The following is a 20,285-nucleotide window of genomic DNA, read 5'->3' as shown; positions in this document are numbered from 1 at the left end:
CCACCGGCCTGGCGTCTGGGCAGGACGCCCAGCCACAGTGACTGGCGCCTGCCCCAAACGCCACTCACCGTGGCTGGGCGTCCTGCCCAGACGCCAGGCCGGTGGACGTGGCTGCCGGACCTGGCGCCACCACCACCTTGCCGCCACGAGCCACCACTACCTTGCCGCCACGAGCCAACCACCTTGCCGCCACGAGCCTCGACATCCCCGTACTTTGATTTTTATTGAGGTTGTGTTTTTTTTTAAGGTCAAGGGCAATATTGTAACTTCAATATAAGTTTGTGGGCTTTATGTGGAGATTTGCGGGCGATGTTTAGAAATCCACTTGTTTTTATAAGGTAGAGTTGGAAAATTTCACAATTTATAAATTATCATTAACTTAATTTTTTTTTATCAATATATACTATATAAATATGATCATATAATATGTTGTTGGATTGTCATAATATCTACTTTTATAAATTATTTTAAAAAAAAAACAGAGGGAGTAAAAGTTAGGAAAAATTGAAACCAATAATCTCACCTTTCGCATTTCTACTCAAAACAATCCAATTTTTGAATAATCTGGAAACAATCTCATTTTTAACCTTCATTTTCCTAAATCAGTCTCGTTTACCTACAACTTGTTTAAGAAGTTATTTTATTATTTTTTTTCTAAAACAACACAGCCACCACTTCCATAACCACCACCCAAAAAAAAAAAAAAAAAAAACCTTCTTTCCCTATTTCAGCAACCATACCCCCTTCTCCGGCAGCCTAGCCCATCCCAGCCCCTCGACCTCAAATTCTCATTTCACATGACTGCTAGATTCCTCCACCTCGAAATCCCATCCTGAAACCCTATCCCCATCCCAAAACCCATGTGCCAACTTCTAAATTGAACATCACCCCCGTTCCAAAACCCGCATAAATCCACTGATACTACGCCAAATGTACGTGGAACGATTTAATACCTGCAATAATTTAACAAATTTCCCTTTCAAATATTTGAGGAACATGAGTGGATACTGGTACTTATTAATGGGCCTTAATATGGTGTAATATTAGGAATATGTAAAGTTTTTTTTTCTTAAGATTCTAATTCTACAATTTGAGAATTGAAATATGTAAAATTTGTGGTGGGTTTTGGTTCAATTTATAGTATTTCCAATTTGATTCTATAAGGGTGTGCTTGATTTGATTTAATCGAAGGGAGAAATCTTCTGGATTGGTGACTGTTTGGCGAGGGGGTAGATTAGAATCCGACGAACTAGGACGGGAATGGGGTGGCGCGCTGGTTCAGGTGGGGATTAGGGAAGAGGAAGGGGCTGACTTTAGTTTTTAATTTTTTGTTTTAAATATTTTGTTTTAATTATTAATTATTAAAAAAGCCCATTAAAAAGTGACACGTGGCACGACAACCCATAGAATCGGTTACCAACTTAAAAAACCCGGTCAAAGGACTGTTTAGGGAAGATGAGGGTTAAATGTGAGATTATTTCTAGATTACTCAAAGGTGGGATTATTTTAAGCAAAAGTGTCAAAGGTGGAATTGTTAATTTCAATTTTTCTTAAAAGTTATCTTAGCACTTATGCCACACTTTAGGTTGCGTTACCTATAAATGTTAAGATTTTCTCCGACTAAAAATGTCGTATTCCCTCCATTTTTAAATAAATGAAACGTTATGACTTTCACGGAGTTTTAGGAAGGTTAGTTGAATTTATTAGAATAATAGGTAGTTGGGTATAAGTTGAGGAAAGAGAAGAGAGTAAGGGGTTTTGTGGGGACCATTAGTTAGTAGAATGTTATTAAAAAGTAGAGAGAATATTATTATAAAAAATAAAGATAAGTTACTAAAAAAATGTTTCATTTATTTAAACACGGTAGGAAAAGGAATACGTTTCATTTATTTAAACACGGAGGGAGTAGATGTTAAAAATTCCGTCAAACTAATAGTCCGTTTCCTAGCTTTAAGAATTTGTTTTTGGGTATATTAAAATTCAACAGAATGGTTCCATAAAACCTCTCCTTTATTTCAAAATTTCAAACCTTTACCACAAAGCTATCCTATCCATTTAAATTCTAAACCGTAAAAATCCGGAAAAACGATTGGGTAGTAATCTATTGGAAAATTTGTTATTATTAATCCCAACTTTGGGTCATTTACTTTGATTAATCCTAACTTTCCATTATTATTAAATAATCCCAACTTTGGGGGGCATTTTTCTTCTATCAGGTCATGACCGGTCAATAAAAGTCAATGACTTATTGTAACAGGTAACTTGACACGTGTCAAACCCTGATTGGTCCAAAAAATTTAAAAAAAAATTAAAAATTACAAAAAATAAAAGAAATGAAAACCTCTCTCCTTCCGTTCACTGACCACCCTAACCCCCACCCTGACCGCCTAGTCACATCTCCTCCCTCGCCGGGCCACCATCCCACCCCCACCACTAGCATTGCCCCTCCACCTAACCCTAATAACCAACCCTTGCGTCGCACACAACCACTCCGACTCCCTCCCCCACTCATGAAAACCACCAAACGGTGGTTTTCATGGCGATTTTCGTGAGTGGAGGAGGGAGATCGGTGGTTTTTGTGAGTGGGGGAGGGAAATCGGCGGTTTTCGTGAGTTGGGGAGGGAGATCAGTGTCAGAGAGGAGGGTGGGGGTGCGCCTAGGCACCGGTGAAGGGCAGAGATGCGTCTGGGAAACGGTGAATTGAAAGGCGGAGGCGTGCCTAGGCACCGCCGAAGGGTGGAGATACGTCTGGGAACCGATGAATGAAGGGCGAAGGTGCCGCCGGGAACTGGCTTTGAGGCCGGCCGGTGGGGGCAGGAGGTTGGTAATGGTGGCTTTGTTTTATTTTGTTTTTTGTTTTTCTTTCCTATAATTTTTTAACCAATAATAATAAGACATGTGGCATTTAAAAAAAATTAAAAAACAAAAATTACCCCTTCATCAGGTCACCGATCATTTGGCCTGATAGAAGAAAATGCCCCCCAAAGTTGGGATTATTCAATAATAATGGAAAGTTGGGATTAATCAAAGAAAATGACCCAAAGTTGGGATTAATAATAACAATTTTCCTAATCTATTTCGACAGAGCTTTTGGGAAAAATAAGTATCAAATTCAATGTGGAGGAATTATCCTAGTCGTCTCTAGTGGTAGGGTTTATCTTTATCATGTTACGTTTTTGTCATTTCTCCAATCGAATCCGAAATAAGAGTTGCTTCACGTGTAATCAAATTGACATTTGAAAAAGGAGTAAAGAAATTAAGAATGATATCAATTATTTAGATTTCTTTCAAAAAAAAAAATCATATTATTTAGATTTGATGGTAATGTTGAATTTAGAAATTTTTTATAAATGGGTTCAAATCAACATAAAGCAAATTATATTAAATTATCTATAAATTAACAAATTACGTAAACTTACATACTTATAATTGCTATATTATCTTTCTCAATAAATAAAACAATGATAAATAAATCATAATTTCGTTATCTTGTAAATATTTATAATAAGAGTTTTTTTAAAACAATTTTTTAAGAAATTAGATGTACAATAAAAAATGTACGTCCGTTACAAAGTTGTCTTTAAATGAACAAAATATACATTTAAATCAAATAAAAATTAACATAATATATATGGAAGTTTCCATAGTATTAACAAAGGTAATCTATGCTTTATTGGTATAATTATCTCTTTTATAATGAGTAAAAATCATTATTCAAACTATTTTACCCATATAAAACTTATCCCACTATTTATTTAGATTAAAGCTTACCTAATTTAAAGTTATTCAAAATGAGTTAAAAGTTACCCCAAATTGCCTAAAAATTACCCTAGTACATCTCAATATTAGTATTATGGTAAGCCAGATAAACACAAAAGTTTTTGTTTTTTAAATATGAGTGGGGTCAATTGACCCCATTACCTTAAACTTAGATCTGGCCCTATTTGATGGAAATGTTGATAGGAAAATCATTACACCAATATTTTGTTTAGTTGCCTTTATTTTTTTTAAAATAATATTCAATTGTTTTTTTTAATAATATTCAACTAATATTTTATTCATAATACTTTTTCCAATATAGTGATTACTTAAGTGTTTGCGAAAATTTACCTATTGGGAGATTTTTTATATTTTTTGAGAAAGAATGAGTTAACCAGATTGTAGTGCTACGACAACTTGTCGAGTGAAAGATAAAAGGAAATGAACTCTCCAAAGTCATTTTTGAATTCAACATATCTAACGAAAGATAAAAAAGGAGAAATTAGAGAATGAAGTTTCAACAATTAGGTTGAAAGAATTCAAAAGTGGCAGCAGGAAAGGTAAATAGTAAGTTTGTTGAATTTTTTATATTAATATAATAGCTAAAACTAATGATAATTAATAATTTAAGTTTTTTTTTTTTAATATTTTCTTATCATAGGTGGGTTTCAAAGGGGTCCGAATCCTCTATCCCACTATTGTGTCCCATTCCTTGTCCCATTCAATTCGATTGGTCCAGATCATTTAAAATATCAATATTCTTTATTTAATTTGTAATAGCAAATTAAATTATATAAATTTTTACATAATTTATATTCTAATCCTTATCTCTCTCTCTCTCTTTTTTTTTTCTCCTTTATACAATTACGTTTAATTCATCCTTCAACCTCATTATTTTTTTCCTTTATACTATCTCCATAACTTTACGAATTTACTGTATGAGGTACAAAGTTGTGTTTATGATTATGCCGATGAAGTGGATTTTATAGATGCTTGGTGTTTCGGGGTTTTCTGATGTCCTGCGGGAGAATTACAATTCCGGGACTGGATCCTTGCGCATGTACCTGCAAAACAACGGAGACTCCTTGTGGTGGGAGTTTTCGCCTCCGACGGTCAAGTTAGTACTTGTTTTAGGAGTAATTAATGTGAAAAAGTAAAGGTGATCAATGTGTTTTGGCTTCTCTCGGTGAGAGTAATTAATTGATGAATCCCCCTTAATGAGGATTAATTAGAGTATTTATAACCTTGGGAAACGTGTCAAATACTAGGTTAAGGTCAACCTAGGGCTGACTGGGCTTCCCTTGGAAATTGGGCCAAGGTGGCCTATTTGGCATACGGAGGCCACATGGCGTGACTCAACTGGTCCATGGTGGACGGATCAATGCCTGACACGTGGCAGGCTTTTATTGGCCCATGTGGCGGACACATGGCAGGGCCTGATTGGTCCACTTGTTAGATGATGATTGGTAGGGAAAAATCCCCTAATCACTTGGGACAATATTTTAGTGAAATACGATCTGGTTGGCAATAGTTGGCTGTAACAAGTGTATAATTTGAGAGAAGTGGGCACTAGTTTATGGGAGACAGACATTCTGTGCTAATATGAGTACAATGCAACATAGCAAAAGTATGAATGCTCAATTAAGGAGGTATAGTAGTAAGTTGATGTGGATGATCTCATTTATGTGTGTATGTTTTTTGCATTTTCAATTTCCTAAAGGTTTTGAATTTACAGTCAAGTTGTATCTTTACTGAATTATGAATTTTAATAATAATGATTGATATGCTTGGGCTGTTTTACCATGTCTATCAAGGATTTTTCGTAGAGTTATGGAGGTAGTATAAAGAAAAAAAATAATGAGGTTGAAAGATGAATTAAACGTAATTGTGTAAAAGGAGGAAAAAAAAAAGAGAGAGATATAAGCACTAGAATATAAATTATGTATAAATTTATATAATTTAATTTGCTATTAAAATTAAATAAAGAATATTGATATTTAAAATGATGTGGACCAATCAAATTGAATGGGACATGAAATGGAACACAATAGTGGAATAGAGGATTCGGACTAGGTTTCAAGGTACAAGGTGTCCCACATTGCTTCAAGGAAAAAGAAAAGATTGAGAGATTTTGAGATGATATTAGATGGTTCCATTTGCTTCATATGATGATTTAGCCTTATTCAACTGATTTTTTTTTTTACTCAACTTTAGTTTGTTTAATTTGTAAGCCATATGAACATAAGTATTGGCCACTTCAAAGCTTATAGTGTTGAATGTACATGGTATTAACTTCGATGAGACATTACTGACTGCTTATATGAATTTATGAGTGTGAATAACGAGATGCATTTGTCTGTTTTACATCACCGTGTTACTTTCAACATTTACTTGTCCCAAGTTGATTGTTTGCAGAATTTTTTTGGGTATCAAATTCCAAAGTTTTTGATAATTAATATGAATATGATGCAAATTCCTTATTCTAACTTATAGTCATTGCTTGATATTGGGTAAGTTTTGGAAAATGATAGACTTAAGTTTCATGTATCTAGGCTTTACATACATGAGCTCTAATATTATGACACCTCTGTAATTGTGTTTTGAGCGGGAAAGGGGAAGCTTTTGGGAGGGAAATTTTTAGGTTCTTAGCGCCAAACTAAGATATTAGGAGCCAAAAATCCCGCTTAATTTTCACTCACCATTTTGGTGCTCAACATTTTAGGATTTTTGACTCACCTGATTAATTTTCAAATTACCATCCGACAACCATTGATCATGTTTCTGGTATATATCTTTCGTTCTTATCTCTTACTTGTATTTATTTTCTCTTTTTAATTTCTGGGTTTATTTGGAAGATGGAGTTGTGAAAATTTGTGGTTAAATTTTGCCACATTATACGGTGCTTGAAGCGGCGGAGCTATCCCAAATTTAGTTGATGATCTTTTCTCCTCACTGTTATTTCTCTGCCTTTTCACTTATAGCAATTCTCATGTCAGGTACCCTTTGTTTTGAAAGGAATGGTGTCCTTCCAACAAGTGTATTCTTCTGATAGAGGGTTCATAATTATTACAGAGCTAATTCTTCAGTAAGGTCAAGTGATCGGAATGCCTAGGTGGAGGCCGCTTCCGATTAGTAATATCAATGTACAATTGATGTTACAGCTTAATCTTAACGGAACCCTTCGGGTCGAACCCAATCGAATCACCGATCCGAGACGACGAATTAATCCAAAAGGATTTAATGAGTCAGCAGAGTTTTACGAATACAGACGTCGGATATCGAGCCTAGGGCGTCGAGATCGAGCGTCGCAAAGTCACAAAGCGACAAGTATGAACATAGCCCTAGCACCACACTGGCCTAGCCATGTGGATACTACGCTAGTTCAAGCTAGCATGCACCTAGCATGGCTAGGCGCAAGCCTAAGCACACTAGGTGTGCTAGGCGCACCATCGCAGCCTAGGTGCACCATCGCAGCCTAGGCGCGCCATGGCAGCCTATCGCAAGCTCTAGGCGCACCAGGAGCCCATGGCAGCCTATCGCAAGCTCTAGGCGCACCAGGAGCCCATGGCAGCCTATCGCAAGCAATAGGCGCACCAAGCAGCCCATCGCAGCATGCGTGCTAGCTTGTGTGCTAGCCTTCGCATGGCAGCACCAAGCAGTGCACCATGCATGTGCGAGGGCCTGGGCGCCAGCATATTGCTAGGCCACGCACAGTAGCCCAGCATCACCATGCACCAAGGCTGCTGTGTGATGCGTGGGTGTGCGTGTGGTGCGAGGCTGATGCGTGCTGTGCATGACTAGTGCGCATGGTGCGTGGCTAGTGCATGTGCGAGAGATGCTGCGAGGTTGATGCGTATGGTGCGAGGCAAAGGGGCCAGCATGCATGGCTCGCTAGCAGCACGCATGCTGGGTGTGCGAGCATGTGCGAGGGGTGCAACGTGGATGCGTGTGGTGTGTGGGATGTTAGGGCCAACACCAGCGCCTAGCACTGGCACGCACCAGCGCCAAGCATCGCCCAGCACCAAGCAGGCACTGCCTGACTGGGATGCGAAGGCAGCTAGGTGGGCTATCGCTAGCTGGCTGGGCTAGCTGCATGCTAGCTGGCAGTAGCCCAGTTGCCTTCTTAGGCCGGTTTGGTGAGAAGTGGGGACCAAGGCTTGGGCAAAGCCTTGGGGAGCACGACAATGGTCCCCCCACCTCTTCATGGTCCTCACCTAACCTTCTCTCTCCCCTTGACACTTGTTGCATTGTGATTGAACTTGATTATTAATTTATTTTAAAATTAAATTAAATATCAAAATTACTCATTCTCCCTCATTGGTTGGGAAATGAGAATCAAGGGTTCATTTCCCTATAAATACCAAGCTTGGGTACTTGGGAATGAACAACCTTGAGTGGAATTAAAAAGGCAACTCTAATTAAGAGTAAACCTTTGATTCGTAAAACTCATAGTTTTTTTGTCCGGGTCTTGACTAACCTTCAAGACTTAGGACGCTCGGGTCGGGTCGAGGGCACGATCCGTCGAAGATCTCGTGTTTTCGGGATTTTGAAGTAAGAGCTCTTTGGGAGCGAAGCACGCGACAAAGGTATAATTCTTGTTCTTAATTTTGTTTGATTAAGTTTAATATGCTTGTTAATTGTTTTAATTAAGGGGCGGGTCTTGGTGGGTTTCCTTCCGCGTAGTGTCGGGTCACTACGAAACCCTACAGCGGTATCGGAGCCACGCTCCTTTTAATTTTTGCAATTATTTTTTAATTAAGGTGTTTTAATAGAATTTATTTTTCTGGTTCATGTTCTTCTAATTGGATTAGATGCTCGTTTTAATTAATTTTTTTAAAACTCGATTTTATTCTCAATTTGGCTGTCGATCCCAGATTTTGGCTCAAAAATAGTGATTTTTGGGTGGAATCGACATTCTGGAACAGATCCAAACTTTAAGGGCTGTCCAGAAGCCAAATTCGAACCAGAAACCCATTTTTTATGGGGTTTTTTCGTTTTTTAACGAAAATTTTAATTCTTTTTAAGCCTTGATTAATGCAAGCATACAAGGTTAGATTAAATGCACATTTGCATCACTAATCTACTGGTTTTAAAATATCCTTAAGCATAATAATGGAGTTTTTATTAGTGCTTAAGTTGATATACCATTTTTCACATAAACTTGTTTTTCACAAATTTTGCAAATAAATTGCAATAAAATGTGAAAACTTGTTGTGATCTTGTAATTTTAAGTTCCCAAGTAATGTTAAGTTCTAATCTGTAAAGGTTTGGATTTTTCATGTTTGGGTGATTAAAATCCATCAAGTTCAATTATTTGTGAGTAAAATTTGATTAATCTTCATATTGGAAGATGTAATCTTGGTATTTTACACAAGTATGAAAGTTGAATTTTTTTTATCATTGGATGGTTTATTTTTTTCCAACTCCCTTTTGTCAAATCCATTTTTAATTTGCATATTGGCAAGATTAATTATGGACATAGCTCTTTTCATTTTAAGCATAAAGTAAGACCTAATTTTGTTCAAAATTAAAATTTTTGGATAATTTAGGCTTGTGCACCAATAAAATAAAAATTTATTTAAGTTAGACTTATTTTATTTTATTTTCCCTCAAATTTATTCTAAAATGTAATTTAGAATTAATTATTGTCACACACAAATCGGAATTAAATTCCGAGAATTAGCACGCAAATCAAGGCAAAAACGCCCAAGCGCCACCAAGGCAAGCCGGGCTGCCCAGCAGCCCACATGTGGCTGCCTATGGTGCGCACAAGGGTGTTCCATGATGATGCGTGTGGGTGTGTGGCAGGGAGCTTGCTGGGCGCAGCAATGCGTGGGGCAATGGCTGGGCAGGGGCTGCCTATGCATGATGGCTAGCATCAGTAGGCGCCAGCCCAGCACGCAAGCAGCTCGCAAGCACCAGCATGCTAGTAGGCAGCTGGGCTAGCAGCGATGCTTGTTGGGCATAGCAGGCCTCGCCCACGCACCATGGCGCCATGCCATGGGCTGCCTAGCAGCCATGGTGCGCACCCTCAAAGGGTTGTGTTGGGGGCATTTTGCTTAAGATTTGGGCTATGATTTTTTGCATTATCCCATCTTTAAAATATTTTTGGTAATTATTTTAACGAGGCTAAAAACCTCGATTTTCAGTTTTGCAAAATTTTGACAAATTATGGGTTATGTCGACTTAATTAATCGGATTTATTAAGTATGGATGCGGAATTTAGTGGGAGCTTAATTAAGTGCGTAATCTTTTAGAAATAATGGATTAAACAACTTTGACTAGTTTTAATTAGGCGCGTTAATCGGATTAACCACCTACGTTAGTTACTAGTTTTGCGTTTTAATTATGTATTTCATAAAATTGCATGGGCCATTCACAAATAGTGAATGGATGAATGGAAGATTGTTATTCAAAACAGGTCTTTGAATATGGCAACTAGTGGGGCCCGACTAGGATAGAAAATACGGACTGCGTTCCGTTATGTATTTTTGTAAATCTAAATACGGTCTGCGAACCGTTAAGTATTTTTGTACTATTAGATTAATCCTAGGTGTTCTAGCTAGCTTCTTTTATTTATTTTGGCCAAGATGTCTCAAGACGACGTTTCGATGAAGACAAGCCAAGATGAAGACCCATGGAAATTAAAGATTTCAAGGGGTCATGCTAGTTGCCAAATGCATCTATTTTTGTGCCTTATATATAATGTTATTATATATGATTGCTAGATGCATGTCTAGGATTTCTATTATGTTGCGACGATTAGTTAAGTTCACTTAAATCAACCAACATAGAAACCCTAGGTCCCTTAATAATATTGAGCTAATATTTGCCGTTCCAAGAACAACACATACCGAACTAATGCGCGTATGTGATGGATTACGCCAAAGCGAGGCATCACTACTTCCCTAGGAACGTAAGGTATACTAGGTATACAAGTTGTCTTGGTCAAGCTCAATGATATCAGTAAGGAGTCCTTAGATGTCGTGGCAAAAGAGATAAAATGTCAAGAATGCATTAGATGCGACATTTTATCAAACCGAGAGTAGCTTGGAGCTATTAGCAATTAGATTGCTTACCTTAAGATACTTAATGATTAAGACAAGCCAAAGCATGCTTAACCATTTTTTGATCTTTGGGATCTCGGAATCATTTTATTCTCGCCCATAAGGGACATTTTAAATGCGTGGATAAAATGCTCAATAAGATTGAATATATGCATGAACGTTTTAAATTTCAACTTATTGATTTATAATGGTTTTTCACTTCAAATTCTTTCAATTGTAGAACCATGTCTGCAAGTAACTCAAACAACAACCAATTCTCTTTGCGCTAAATTCTCGACAAGGAGAAGTTGAGCGGGCCAAACTTTCTTGATGGGGAAAGAAATCTCCGCATTGTACTAATGTAGGAGCAAAAGGAATACGTCCTTGATGAGGAAATGCCCGACGCTCCCAATGAGGAGGTCACTCAGGCTGCCCTTAATCAATGGCAAAGTGCCAATCGGGATGTCAAATGCATCATGTTGGCCACTATATCTCCGGACCTTCAAAAGACTTTCTTTGAAAAGGAGACGACTTTTGAGATCATTTCTTGAGCTTCAGAATATGTTTCAAGAGCAGGCCCAAACTGAAAGGTTCGAAACCCACAGGCATATCCTTGAGAGCAAGCTCAAGAAAGGAGAGCCAGTCAGCCCGCATGTCCTCAAAATGATTAGGTTATTTGAGAACATGGAAAGGCTTGATGATGGGTATTCAACTGAGATGGCAATTGACATCATTCTCCACTTGCTTCACAAAGGCTATGATCAGTTCAAAATGAACTATAATATGCATAGTATGGAGAAAACCCTCACCGAGCTTCATGGTATGTTGAAGCAAGCCGAGCAAACCCTCAAGGATGAGGGCAAGCATGACATGCTCATGGTGAGGAAGGGCAAGCCATTCAAACGTTCGGGAAAAAAGAAGAGCTTTATTGGGAAAAAGAAGAAGTTCCTCCCTAAGTCAAAATCTACCAAGGGCAGCAAGGACAAGAAGGCAGCCTCTTCTAAATCTGATTCCGAATGTTTCTACTGCATGAAGAAGGGACATTGGAAACGGGACTGCCTCAAATTCAAGGAAGATAAGAAGAACGACAACGTTGCTTCTTCATCAGGTATTTACTTTATAGACTTAAACTTCGCTAGCAAAACATCGTGGGTATTAGATACAGGATGTGGCTCACACCTTTGTTCCAATGCTCAAGGACTAAGGAAAAATAGGAGGCTAGAGAAGGGAGAGGTCGAGCTTCGGGTCGGCAATGGAGCAAGGATGTCTACCGTCTCTGTTGGAACTCTCAGTTTGTCTTTGCCCTCAGGGCTTATTTTAGAACTTGAAAACTGCTATCATGTTCCAAGAGTAACTAAAAACATTATTTCAATATCGACGTTGGACGCCAAAGGATTTGAATTTCGAATCAAAAACAATAGTTGTTTTATTTATTTTGATAATGTTTTATATGGTAAGGCACATTCAGAAAATGGTCTTTATGTGCTTTCACTAGACAAACAGGTTTATAACATCGATAATACTGCCAAAAGGGCTAAGACCATCGAGTTGAATCAAACCTACTTGTGGCATTGTCGCCTTGGCCATATTAACATCAAGCGCATCAAGAAACTTCTTCAAGAAGGTGTTCTTGACTCATTCGACTTAGAGTCGTTTGAAAATTGCGAAGGATGCTTATTAGGCAAGATGACAAAATAGCCATTCTCCAAGTTGGGAGAAAGGGCAAGTGACTTATTAGGTCTAATACACACGGATGTATGTGGACCAATGAGCACACCCGCAAGACAAGGTTACCGATATTTCATCACTTTCATCGACGATTATAGTAGATATGGCTATATCTACTTAATGTCGAATAAATCTGAATCTTTTGAGAAATTCAAAGAATTTGAGAAAGAAGTTGAAAATTAACTTGGTAAGAAAATTAAAGGACTTCGATCCGATCGAGGTGGCGAATATTTGAGGCATGAATTCGACGATCACTTGAAAGAATATGGCATTATTTCAGAGTTAACACCTCCCGGAACTCCCCAATGGAACGGAGTGTCCGAACGGAGGAATCGAACCTTGTTAGACATGGTTCGATCAATGATGGGTCTTAGTGAACTCCCTATCTCTTTCTGGGGACATGCGCTACAAACTGCAGCACTAACACTGAATAGAGTTCCGTCAAAAGCTGTTGAAAAGACTCCATATGAATTATGGACTAAGAAACCTCCTAGGTTGTCTTTTCTCAAGATTTGGGGATGCGAAGCATATGTCAAGCGATTAATTTCGGACAAACTTCACCCCAAATCGGATAAGTGTTTCTTTGTAGGATATCTAAAAGAAACCAAAGGGTATTACTTCTACAATAAATCCGAGAACAAAGTATTTGTTGCTCGTGATGGTGTCTTTTTGGAGAAGGATCACCTTTCCAAAATGACAAGTGGGAGGAAAATTGAACTCGACGAAGTTCGAGAGGGCAAGCAACAATGTCAACCTGACAAAACTGACAATCTAGATGCTTTGGAAGCATCTAAGAAGATTGGTCAGAATCAAACTAACAATGAAAATGCTCAATCGATTACCCTTCGTAGGTCGCAACGGCAAAGATCTCAACCAGATAGATACCTCGGTATCGTCTTAACCGATGATCAGGACATCCTAGTCATGGATGGTGATGAGCCAGCGACATACAAGCAAGCTATGACAAGCCCCGACTCTGCAAAATGGCAAGAGGCCATGAGATCTGAGATGGACTCCATGTTTGAAAATCAAGTCTGGGACTTGGTTAATTTTCCCGAGGGTTATACACCCATTGGTTGCAAATGGATCTTCAAAGTGAAGACAGATAAGGATGGAAATGTATCGATATACAAAGTAGACTGGTGGCAAAAGGCTATAGACAAATCCACGGGATTGACTATGATGAAATTTTTTCACCAGTTGCAATGCTAAAATCCGTCCGGATCATCCTAGCGATTGCTGCATATTACAATTATGAAATATGGCAAATGGATGTCAAAACCGCCTTCCTTAATGGAATTTTGGAAGAAATTGTGTATATGACACAGCAAGAAGGTTTTGCCGATCCAGGCAACGATGGAAAGGTTTGCAAGCTGAAGAAGTCCATTTATGGACTAAAGCAAGCCAACAGAAGTTGGAATCTGCGATTTGATGAAGCCATTAGCAAGTTTGGTTTTATCAAGAATCCAGATGAATCTTGTGCATACAAGAAGGTCAGTGGGAGTGATATTGCATTCCTAGTCCTGTATGTCGATGACATACTTCTCATTGGAAATAGCACAAAATTATTGGAGTCCGTAAAGGGCTGGTTGGGAAAGAGCTTTTCAATGAAGGACTTAGGAGAGGCACAATACATATTGGGCATCAAGATCTACAGGGATAGATCTAAGAGGATGATTGGATTAAGCCAGAGTACTTACATTGATATGGTACTGGCTCGATTCAACATGGAGAATGCCAAGAGAGGGCATTTACCCATGTCCCATGGCATAACTCTCAACAAGAAACAGTGTCCACAGACACCTGTTGAGCGAGAAAGAATGAATCAAATCCCATATGCTTCGCTAATCGGATCGATAATGTATGCCATGATATGTACAAGGCCAGATGTATCGTATGCCCTGAGTGCAATGAGTCGATACCAATCGAACCCAGGAGAGGTGCATTGGACTGCGGCCAAGAACATCCTTAAGTACCTGAAAAGGAATAAGGATAAATTCCTGGTGTATGGAGGCCACAAAGAACTGGTTGTTGAAGGTTACACCGACGCTAGCTTCCAAATTGACAGAGGCGACTTCAAGTCACAGTCGGGGTACATATTCTGTCTGAATGGAGGAGCGTTTAGCTGGAAGAGTGCCAAGCAGAGCACCACTACAGACTCTACAACTGAAGCCGAGTACTTGGCCGTTTCAGAAGCTGCCAAGGAAGCTGTTTGGATTCGCAAGTTCATTAGCGAACTTGGTGTTGTACCCTCAATCAAGGGGCCGATATACCTCTATTGTGATAACAATGGAGCTATCGCTCAGGCAAGGGAGTCGAGAGAGCACTAGAAGGTCAAACACGTGCAAAGGCGATTTCACATGATATGGGAATGGAAATCCGATTGTAAGATTGGCACAGATGATAATGTAGTCGATCCTTTGACTAAACCGCTGCCTCAAGTAAAACACAACAAGCACATTGAGGCGATGGGAATTAAGCATGTTGGAGACTGGCTTTGAAATTCCCTGTACATGTGTTTTAATTAAATAGGATATTTAATGTAAGACACTGTATTAAAACCATTCATTAATGGAGTAACTAATTTTTGTGCAAAATTATCATTCACTCCATTACTATTTAATTGTGGTTTAGAATTAAATAATGAGTCCATTCGATTTATGGAAATATTCAAAACAGGGTATTCAGACCATGTCTTGGATAAAGAAACACCTGTTAAGTGAACATTGAATATTTAAATTGAAAATTATCCCTAATCGAGGTCATCTAACAGATGGACGATTGATGACCGCCATAGATTAGTGTGTAGTATGATTTACAGCACTGTTTCTTGTGCTGCGAGGACGTGACGGTCATATATAATTTGCACAGGCACAATTTGGAACTGTACTGTATAAGACCTATGAGAGTACTTTAAGAAATTTAAAAATTTTCATAAGTACATTTCTCATTATGACTATTGGAACTTGTTTCCTCCGACCATGAGTATTGTGAAGTTTTCTTGTTTGAGTACTAGACTCTTTGATGTTTCCTAACGTCTGCCGTAACTGGGGATCATAACGGGAACACTCAGGAGACTATGTCCTCTTAGTAAGAGAAACTTATAATACAAGACTAGGATTGTCCCCCTACTAACAATAGGGAAAATGTTTTGTTGTTTACAAGGCCGCTCGAAAAGCGAGACTGTGAAAATGCATGGCCGTGCTCAGATGGATTTTAGAAATCATCTGCTTATTGACAGTTGAACTCGGAGATCGAGAAACACTTCTGAACGTAATAAGGATGACAATGGATCTTACCTTATAGTTCACGAAGAAACATTAAGTGACATAGGAAATGGGCTATACACTGTATGCACTTGTATGGAAGGACAAGTGGGAGATTGAAAGGAATGGTGTCCTTCCAACAAGTGTATTCTTCCGATAGAGGGTTTAGAATTGTTACAGAGCTAATTCTTCAGTAAGGTCAAGTGATCGGAATGCCTAGGTGGAGGTCGCTTCCGATCGGTAATATCAATGTACAATTGATGTTACAGCTTAATCTTAACTGAACCCTTTGGGTCAAACCCAATCGAATCACCGATCCGAGACGACGAATTAATCCGAAAGGATTTAATGAGTCAGCAGAGTTTTACGAATACAGACGTCGGATATCGAGCCTAGGGCGTCGAGATCGAGCATCGCAAAATCACAAAGCGACAAGTATGAACATAGCCCTAGCACCACACTGGCCTAGCCATGTGGATACTAGGCTAGTTCAAGCTAGCATGCACCTAGCATGGCTAGGCGCAAGCCTAAGCACACTAGGTGTGCTAAGCGCACCATCGCAGCCTATCGCAAGCTCTAGGCGTACTAGGAGCCCATGGCAGCCTATCGCAAGCAATAGGCGCACCAGGCGCACCAAGCAGCCCATCGTAGTATGCGTGCTGGCTTGTGTGCTAGCCTTCGCATGGCAGCACCAAGCAGCGCACCATGCATGTGCGAGGGCCTGGGCGCCAGCATATTGCTAGGCCACGCACAGCATCACCATGCACCAAGGCTGCTGTGTGATGCGTGGGTGTGCGTGTGGTGCGAGGCTGATGCGTGCTGTGCATGACTAGTACGCATGGTGCGTGGCTAGTGCATGTGCGAGAGATGCTGCGAGGTTGATGCGTGTGGTGCGAGGCAAAGGGGCCAGCATGCATGGCTCGCTAGCAGCACGCATGCTAGGTGTGCGAGCATGTGCGAGGGGTGCAGCGTGGATGCGTGTGGTGCGTGGGATGCTAGGGCCAGCACTAGCACCTAGCACTAGCACGCACCAGCGCCAAGCATCGCCCAACACCAAGCAGGCACTTCCTGACTGGGATGCGAAGGCAGCTAGGTGGTCTGGCACTAGCTGGCTGGGCTAGCTGGTATGTTAGCTGGCAGCAGCCCAGCAGCCTTACTTAGGTCGGTTTTGTGAGAAGTGGGGACCAAGGCTTGGGCAAAGCCTTGGGGAGCAAGGCAATGGTCCCCCCCACCTCTTCATGGTCCTCACCTAACCTTCTCTCTCCCCTTGACACTTGTTGCATTGTGATTGAACTTGATTATTAATTTATTTTAGAATTAAATTAAATATCAAAATTACTCATTCTCCCTCATTGGTTGGGAAATGAGAATCAGGGGTTCATTTCCCTATAAATACCAAGCTTGGGTATTTGGGAATGAACAACCTTGAGTGGAATTAAAAAGGCAACTCTAATTAAGAGTAAACCTTTAATTCGTAAAACTCATAGTTTTTTTGTCCGGGTCTTGACTAACCTTCAAGACTTAGGACGCTCGGGTCGGGTCGAGGGTACGATCCGTCGGAGATCTCGTGTTTTCGGGATTTTGAAGTAAGAGCTCTTTGGGAGCGAAGCACGCGACAAAGGTATAATTCTTGTTCTTAATCTTGTTTGATTAAGTTTCATACGCTTGTTAATTGTTTTAATTAAGGGGCGGGTCTTGGTGGGTTTCCTTCCGCTTAGTGTCGGGTCACTACAAAACCCTACATGTTTTTTGTTCTTCGTTATTCGATTTGTGGGTGTTTCATGTAAAATTTCCAATTTTGGGTTTGATTGCAAATATTTGAAAAATATTTTGTGGGTGTTAATTTAAGCTTCTAATTGATTTAAACTCAAATATAATGAGTTAGAGTGATCTTATGGAGTATCATATATATCTCATAATTGATATGGGTTAAGCTCAATTAGTCAAATACCTTGTTTCAAGGTCTTCTAATTTAATTTATTTTATATATATTAATTAAAAGTAAATAATTTTCTATTGATTTTGTGGTTTCATCGTCTCTCCTCCACTCTCTTCCTTTGTCTCAATGCATTCCCTTTGTGATTTTATGTAGTTTCCTTTTTTGTTTGAGATTTTGGCCCAAATTCATTGGACTTCAAGTCATTTGGGTTTTTGCTAACTTTTGGTAGGAACTTTAGAGCTTAGAACTTGTAAAAAAAAAGGGGATTCAAGGGAGAAGCGTACTTCCCCATCTCTTTCTCCCACTTCAACTTCTCCTTGTGCTGATCTCATAAACGCCCACAACAATTCAACAAGTAATTTTATTGCTCATCTCTTTCTTATAATTACCTAATAAAGAGCAATTTAAGTACATATTAGGTTATTAGTTAATCAAATTGGGGTCAAATTAAGAACCCCTTTTCTTATTTACGTAAATGAATGAAGAAATATGCTTAAAATTTTTAGTTTTTATGATATGGGTGTGTAAAATTTTCAAGTGATATGCGAAGAAATTTATTAAGGGTTAATGGCAAAAGGAGGAATGTGTTGTTGAGTGGGAGAAATACAGGGAATGTTCTTTTGATCTTATTTTCTTAATTACATGGTTGAGTTTTTGATATCGTTTTTGGAGAAATTGTTAAATTTATGTAGTTCTTTAGATTATTTTTTGAAGATTAATCAGGCTACATATTATAGTATATGTATTATACACTAGTCATGAAAACAAAACAATCGTTGATTTGTCAATGTGTAAATGTGTAATATCATCAATTGTTGATTTGTCTATGATCTGGGGGTTGTGATTATGCCTATGATCCGGGGAACCCGACCCCTTTTCCACAACCCGAGACTTTTGGGAGATGGGGTCTTTCGGGTCCCTGAAATATAGTGATTGGTCCCATTATTTCAAAGCGGATAAAGCGGCCAAGCTTGCTAGGGAGCGTGGCCAAAAGGAACAAGAAGATCGAATGGTTAATGAATTTTTCAATGTTGGTGGAGGTGTCTGTCCCCACATAGTCAATCTTGATTGATTCCTTTGACTCTCCTCCCCGTCCCTATACTTTACTTCTTTCTTTACTTCATAAGGCACATTTGAATGCAAGCTTGGGGGAAGGGACTTGGCATATGTGGGCTTGTGGGGGGGGGGGGTTGCTTTTGTTTGTTGGTGTTTGACTTGAGTTTTTGCTTTGATGAGCTTTGAGTTTTTGGTGATCGTGTTCTTGTTGATTTGTTTCTTGATGATTTTACAATGCTTTGATGATGGTGTTGAATTGATGCTATGTAGATGTTGATTCCTTGATGTTGATTTCGATGATGTGATGATATGATGACATGTATTATTGATGATGTTGGTGATACTCTTGGACTTTGAACGTCCATTCTCCCTATAATCCAAACTTTGTATATAAGTTTTGTTTTGTTATCTTTCATTATTTTTCTTAAAGTTACTAACTTTCTTTTATGTATAGTTTGTTCTCTTTTCTTTTCTTTTCTCACCTTGTAGATCCTTTTGGGAGCATTTGCCGCATAGGAGGATGGTGAGAGCTTCCTTTTTGCTTCAATTGTTCTTTTCGCTTGAATCGCTTGGTGAAACCTTTTTTATGTCTTTCACTACAACAAAATAAGGGAAAGGTAACATCGAAAAATCATTACCTATTATGAGGTGTAGTTTATGCTCCCGTTGTCTATTCATAAGGCAACACTTTTTTTTTATTCAAAGACAACAATTTTTAAAGCTAAGGTAAAATGATATCTAAGGCAACAAATTTACAAAGGCAACATGTAAAAGTTGTTGCAACCTTAAGAAACAATCTAAAATTATCTCCTTATGTGATAATATAAAACAACCTTTTTTCTTATTATATTTGCCATGAATAATATAAAAGTGTTGCCAATTATCATAAAGACAACACTTTAAAAATTATTATATATAAATTGAAAGAACTAAAATTAATCGACATGTGAACCCAAGAATAGATAACTAGTGTAATGGAAAGCTAAATATAATCATAAATGTAAATTGAATTTACAACATAATGCATGCGAACTCATCAAAATCCAAAACACAATATCCAATGAAATTTCAATTTTTTTTTACAAGAGCAAATGATGAGACCATAAAACGAACCTACTACAAATTAGCGAGGTTAATCCGGCAGTTTCTAGCTATGTCATTGGCCTTTCCTACCTGATCCCGCTGGAATTTTAAAATTGTGCATCTTTGAAACGAAGCCCCTACTATCCTAATTTCCTTTAATAACCAAACTATCGAGATGTCCTTACCAGATCTTTCCTGCAGGTTGTTTAGGAGACCAATGGAGTCAGAAAGAATAAGAATTCCCTGTATCCCTTTCTCTCGAGCCCAATTCATTGTTTCCAGGCAAGCCCAGGCTTCACATTGTAGAACTAACGCTGTTGCTCCATGTTTTCCTCCTTTATCGAGATCAAAACTGTTGTGATTAGTTTTAACAGCCCATCCTATCACTGCTCGACTTGTATTTTTATC

The sequence above is a fragment of the Chenopodium quinoa genome, unplaced genomic scaffold, assembly GCF_001683475.1.
Source record: "Chenopodium quinoa cultivar QQ74 unplaced genomic scaffold, ASM168347v1, whole genome shotgun sequence".
NCBI lineage: Eukaryota > Viridiplantae > Streptophyta > Magnoliopsida > Caryophyllales > Amaranthaceae > Chenopodium > Chenopodium quinoa.
The sequence above is the reverse complement of the archived record's forward strand: the minus strand, read 5'-3'. Positions refer to the sequence as shown.